This window comes from Myotis lucifugus, unplaced genomic scaffold (assembly GCF_000147115.1).
Source record: "Myotis lucifugus unplaced genomic scaffold, Myoluc2.0 scaffold_10, whole genome shotgun sequence".
NCBI classification, from domain to species: Eukaryota; Metazoa; Chordata; class Mammalia; order Chiroptera; family Vespertilionidae; genus Myotis; species Myotis lucifugus.
Window position 1 is genome coordinate 9,491,089 of NW_005871058.1, and position 5,309 is coordinate 9,496,397.

Genomic DNA, 5,309 nt, shown 5'->3' on the forward strand with positions numbered 1-5,309 from the left:
GTGTGTGGGGGAAGGACACATAAGTAATACCCTTTGTAATACTTTTAGCAATAAGAAAAAGAAGTTGTTCTTGTTGTTTTCTCCCTTCTCTGACCACACGCTCAGTGGGAGGAGGTCCTAATGGTCTCTCTGCAGCTGTTTTCATGCTCTTTTTTTTTTTATTTTTTTTATTCTTTCACATCCTTTGTTAGGTATTTTATTTTATTTTATTTTATTTTATTTTATTTTATTTTATTTTATTTTATTTTATTTTTTGCTAAAAGTATTACAAAGGGTATCACATAAGTGTCCTTCCCCCCCACCCCGCCCTTGACAAACCCCTGCCCTCCCTTACCCCCCAGTGTCTTATGTCCATTAGTTATGCTTATATGGATGCATACAAGTCCTTCGGTTGATCTCTTACTCCCCTCCCTCCTGTCCCCCAACCCTCCCTGGCCTTCCCACTGCAGTTTGACAATCAGTTTGAGGCAGCTCTGCCTCTGTATCTATTATTGTTCAAAAGTTTGTAATGGTCTTAATTATCCATGAATGAGTGAGATCATGTGGTATTTTTCCTTCATTGACTGGCTTATTTCACTTAGCATAATGCTCTCCAGTTCCATCCATGCTGTTGCAAATGGTAAGAGTTCCTTCTTTTTTACAGCAGCATAGTATTCCATCGTGTAGATGTACCACAGTTTTCTAATCCATTCATCTACTGATGGGCACTTAGGCTGTTTCCAGATCTTAGCTATGGTGAATTGTGCTGCTATGAACATCTGGGTGCATATATCCTTTCTGATTGGTGTTTCTGGTTTCTTGGGATATATTCCTAGAAGTGGGATCACAGGGTCAAATGGGAGTTCCATTTCCAATTATTTGAGGAAACTCCATACTGTCTTCCATAGTGGCTGCACCAGTCTGCATTCCCACCAGCAGTGCACAAGTGTTCCTTTTTCTCCACATCCTCTCCAGCACTTGTCGTTTGTTGATTTGTTGATGATGGCCATTCTGACAGGTGTGAGATGGTACCTCATTGTTGTTTTGATTTGCATCTCTCGGATGATTAGTGACTTTGAGCATGTTTTCATATGTCTCTTGGCTTTCTGAATGTCCTCTTTTGAAAGGTGTCTATTTAGCTCCTTTGCCCATTTTTTGATTGGATTGTTTATCTTCTTTTTGTTAAGTTGTATGAGTTCCCTATAAATTTTGGAGATTAGGCCCTTATCAGATATGACGTTGGCAAATATGTTTTCCCTTGCAGTGGGTTTTCTTGTTGTTTTGTTGATGGTTTCTTTTGCTGTGCAGAAGCTTTTTATTTTGATGTAGTCCCATTTGTTCATTTTCTCTTTAGTTTCAAGTGCCCTAGGAGCTGTATCAGTGAAGAAATTGCTTTGGCATATGTCTGAGATTTTGTTGCCTTTGTATTCTTCTAGAATTTTTATGGTTTCCTGTCGTACACTTAAGTCCTTTATCCATTTTGAGTTCATTCTTGTGTATGGTGTAAGTTGGTGGTCTAGTTTCATTTTCTTGCATATATCTGTCCAATTTTCCCAACACCATTTATTGAAGAGACTATCTTGGCTCCATTGTATGTTCATGCCTCCTTTGTCAAAAATTAATTGAGCATATTGGTTCGGGCTAATTTCTGGACTCTCTATTCTATTCCACTGATCTATATGTCTGTTCTTGTGCCAGTACCAGGCAGTTTTGAGAACAGTGGCTTTGTAATACAGCTTGATATCTGGCATTGAGATCCCACCTACTTTGTTCTTTCTCAGGATCGCTGCAGCTATTCGGGGTCTTTTTTTATTCCAGATGAATTTTTGGAGAGTTCGTTCTAGATCTTTGAAGAAGGCCATTGGTATTTTAATGGGAAGTGCGTTGAATTTATAGATTGCTTTGGGTAGTATGGACATTTTAATGATGTTGATTCTACCAATCCAAGAACATGGTATGTTCTTCCATCTCTTTATGTCTTCCTATATCTCTTTTTTCAACGTCCTGTAGTTTTCTGAGTAGAGGTCTTTTACCTCTTTAGTTAAGTTTATTCCTAGGTATCTTAATTTTTTTGGTGCGATGGTAAATGGGATTGTTTTTATAATCTCTCTTTCTGCAAGTTCACTATTGGTGTATAGAAATGCCTCGGATTTCTTGGGGTTAATTTTGTATCCTGCTACATTTCCAAATTCATGTATTAAGTCTAGTAGTTTTTTGATGGAGTCTCTAGGGTTTTGTATGTATAATATCATGTCATCTGCAAATAAGGACAGTTTTACTTCCTCTTTTCCAATTTGGATGCCTTTTATTTCTTCTTCTTGTCTAATTGCAATGGCTAATACTTCCAGGACTATGTTGAACAGGAGTGGTGAGAGTGGGCATCCCTGTCTTGTTCCTGTTCTTAGGGGAAATGGTGTTAGTTTTTGTCCATTAAGTATGATGTTGGCTGTGGGCCTGTCATATATGGCTTTTATTATGTTGCGGTATGATCCTTCTATTCCCACCTTGCTGAGAGTTTTTATCAAAAATGGGTGTTGGATTTTGTTGAATGCTTTTTCTGCATCAATTGATATGACCATGTGGTTTTTTTCTTTCAATTTGTTTATGTGATGTATCACGTTGATTGATTTACGGATGTTGTACCATCCTTGCATCCCTGGGATAAATCCTACTTGGTCATGGTGTATGATCCTTCTGATGTACTGCTGGATCCAATTTGCTAAGATTTTGTTGAGGATTTTGGCATCTATGTTCATGAAGGATATTGGCCTGTAATTCTCTTTCATTGTGTTGTCTTTACCTGGTTTTGGTATTAGGGTGATGCTAGCTTCATAGAATGAGCTTGGAAGTGTTCCTTCCTCTTGAACTTTTTGTAGTAATCTGAGGAGGATAGGTTTTACTTCTTCCTTGAAAGTTTGATAAAACTCCCCTGAGAAGCCGTCTGGTCCTGGGCTTTTGTTTGCTGGAAGCTTTTTGATTACTGCTTCAATTTCTTCCATAGTTATTGGCCTATTGAGATTTTTAGATTCTTCCTGATTGAGTTTTGGAATGTTGTATTTCTCTAGGAATTTGTCCATTTCCTCCAGGTTGTCTAGTTTGTTGGAGTAGAGTTGTCCGTAGTATTGTTTAACAATCATTTGTATTTCTGTGGGGTCTGTTGTTATTTCGCCTCTATCGTTTCTGATTTGGTTTATTTGGGACCTCTCTCTTTGCTTCTTGGTGAGCCTGGCTAGGGGTTTGTCAATCTTGTTTATCCTTTCAAAGAACCAGCTCTTGGTTTCATTGATTTTCTGTATTGTTTTTTTGGTCTCTATGTCATTGATTTCTGCTCTAATCTTTATTATCTCCTTCTTTCTGCTCACTCTGGGGTTTTCTTGTTGCTCTCTTTCTAATTCTTTGCGTTGTAGAGTTAGATGATTAACTACCATTTTTTCTTGTTTTTTGAGATAGGCCTGTAGAGCTATAAACTTCCCTCTCAGGACTGCTTTCATTGTGTCCCATAGGTTTTGGATTGTTGTGTTTTCATTGTCATTAGTGTCCAGGATGTTTTTAATTTCTTCTTTGATCTCATTGGTAACCCAATCAATATTTAATAACATGCTATTCAGCTTCCAAGTGTTTGAGTATTTTGGGTTGTTTTTATTGTAGTTTATTTCTAACATTATGCCATCGTGGTCTGAGAAGATGCTTTTTATCATTTCAATCTTCTTGAATTTGTGGAGACTTTGCTTGTGACCCAATATGTGGTCTATTTTTGAATATGTCCCATGAGCACCTGAGAGGAATGTATATTCCATGGCTTTGGGGTGGAGTGTTCTGAAGATGTCAATTAAGTCCATCTGATCTAGTGAGTCATTTAGGATTGCTGTTTCTTTGCTGATTGTTTGTCTAGCGGATTTATCCAGTGATGTCAGTGGTGTATTAAAGTCCCCTACTATGATTGTATTGTTGTCGATCTCTCCCCTGATATCTTCCAGAAGTTTTCTTATGTATGTGGGTGCTCCTGCATTGGGTGCATATATATTTATCAGGGTTATATCCTCTTGTTGTATTGATCCCTTTAGTATTATGAAGTGGCCTTCCTTATCTTTTGTTATGGCCTTCACTTTAAGATGTATTTTGTCCGATATAAGTATTGCTACCCCAGCTTTCTTTTCCTTTCCATCTGCCTGAAAGATATTCTTCCATCCCTTCACTTTCAGTCTGTGTGAGTCCCTTCTAATGAGGTGGGTCTCTTGTAGACAGCAGATGTATGGGTCATGTTTTTTTATCCATTCAGCCACTCAATGTCTTTTGGTTGGAGCATTTAGTTTGTTTACATTTAAAGTTATTATTGAAAGGTATTTGTTTGTAGCCATTTCTTTTTGTGTGTGTGGCTGTTTACTTTCTGAGCTTGTTATTTCTTCTTTTTACACCAGTCCCTTTAGCATTTCTTGCATGGCTGGCTTGGTGGTGATAAACTCCCTTAGCGTTTTTTTGTCTGTGAAGCTTCTTATTTCCCCTTCAATTTTGAATGATAGTCTTGCTGGATAGAGTATTCTTGGATTCAGTACTTTGCTTTGCATCACTTTGTAGATTTCCGTCCATTCTTTTCTGGCCTGATGTGTTTCTGTTGAGAAATCATTTGATAATCTAGTGGGAGATCCCTTGTATGTAACTTTCCGTCTCTCTCTTGCAGCCTGTAAGATTCTCTCTTTGTCCTGAACATTTGCCATGGTAATTATGATGTGTCTTGGTGTGGGTCTTTTCGGATTCACCTTGTTTGGGACTCTCTGAGCTTGTGTGACTTTTTTCTTTCCTACCTTCGGAAAGTTTTCTGATATTATTTCTTCGAATAGGTTTTCTAATCCATGTTCATCTTTCTGTTGTTCTGGCACCCCTATTATTCGTATGTTGTTTCGTTTCATGTTGTCCCATAGCTCCCTTAGGCTCTCCTCCTGTCTTTTAATTTTTTTCTCCATTTGCAGTACAGTTTGGGTGTGTTTTGCTTCCTTGTCTTCTAATTCACTAATTCGGTCCTCCGCTTCTCCCAGTCTACTGTTGATACTTTCAATGGTGTTTTTTATTGCAGCTATGTCGCTCTTCATTTCTTCTTGGGACTTACTTAAGTTGTTGATTTTTTCATCTGTTTCTTCTAGCTTCTTGCACATTAGGTGCATGTACTCTATGACCCTTATTCTGAATTCTTTTTCCGTCATGTTGCATATCTCTGTCTACTTAGCTGCTTTTCTGGCGAGTCCCCCTTCTCTTTCCTTTGGGGGTTTCTTTGTCTACCCATGTTTGATCTCACTGACATATCTAGTTGTTGAGTCGTTCAGTGGCTGCTCCCT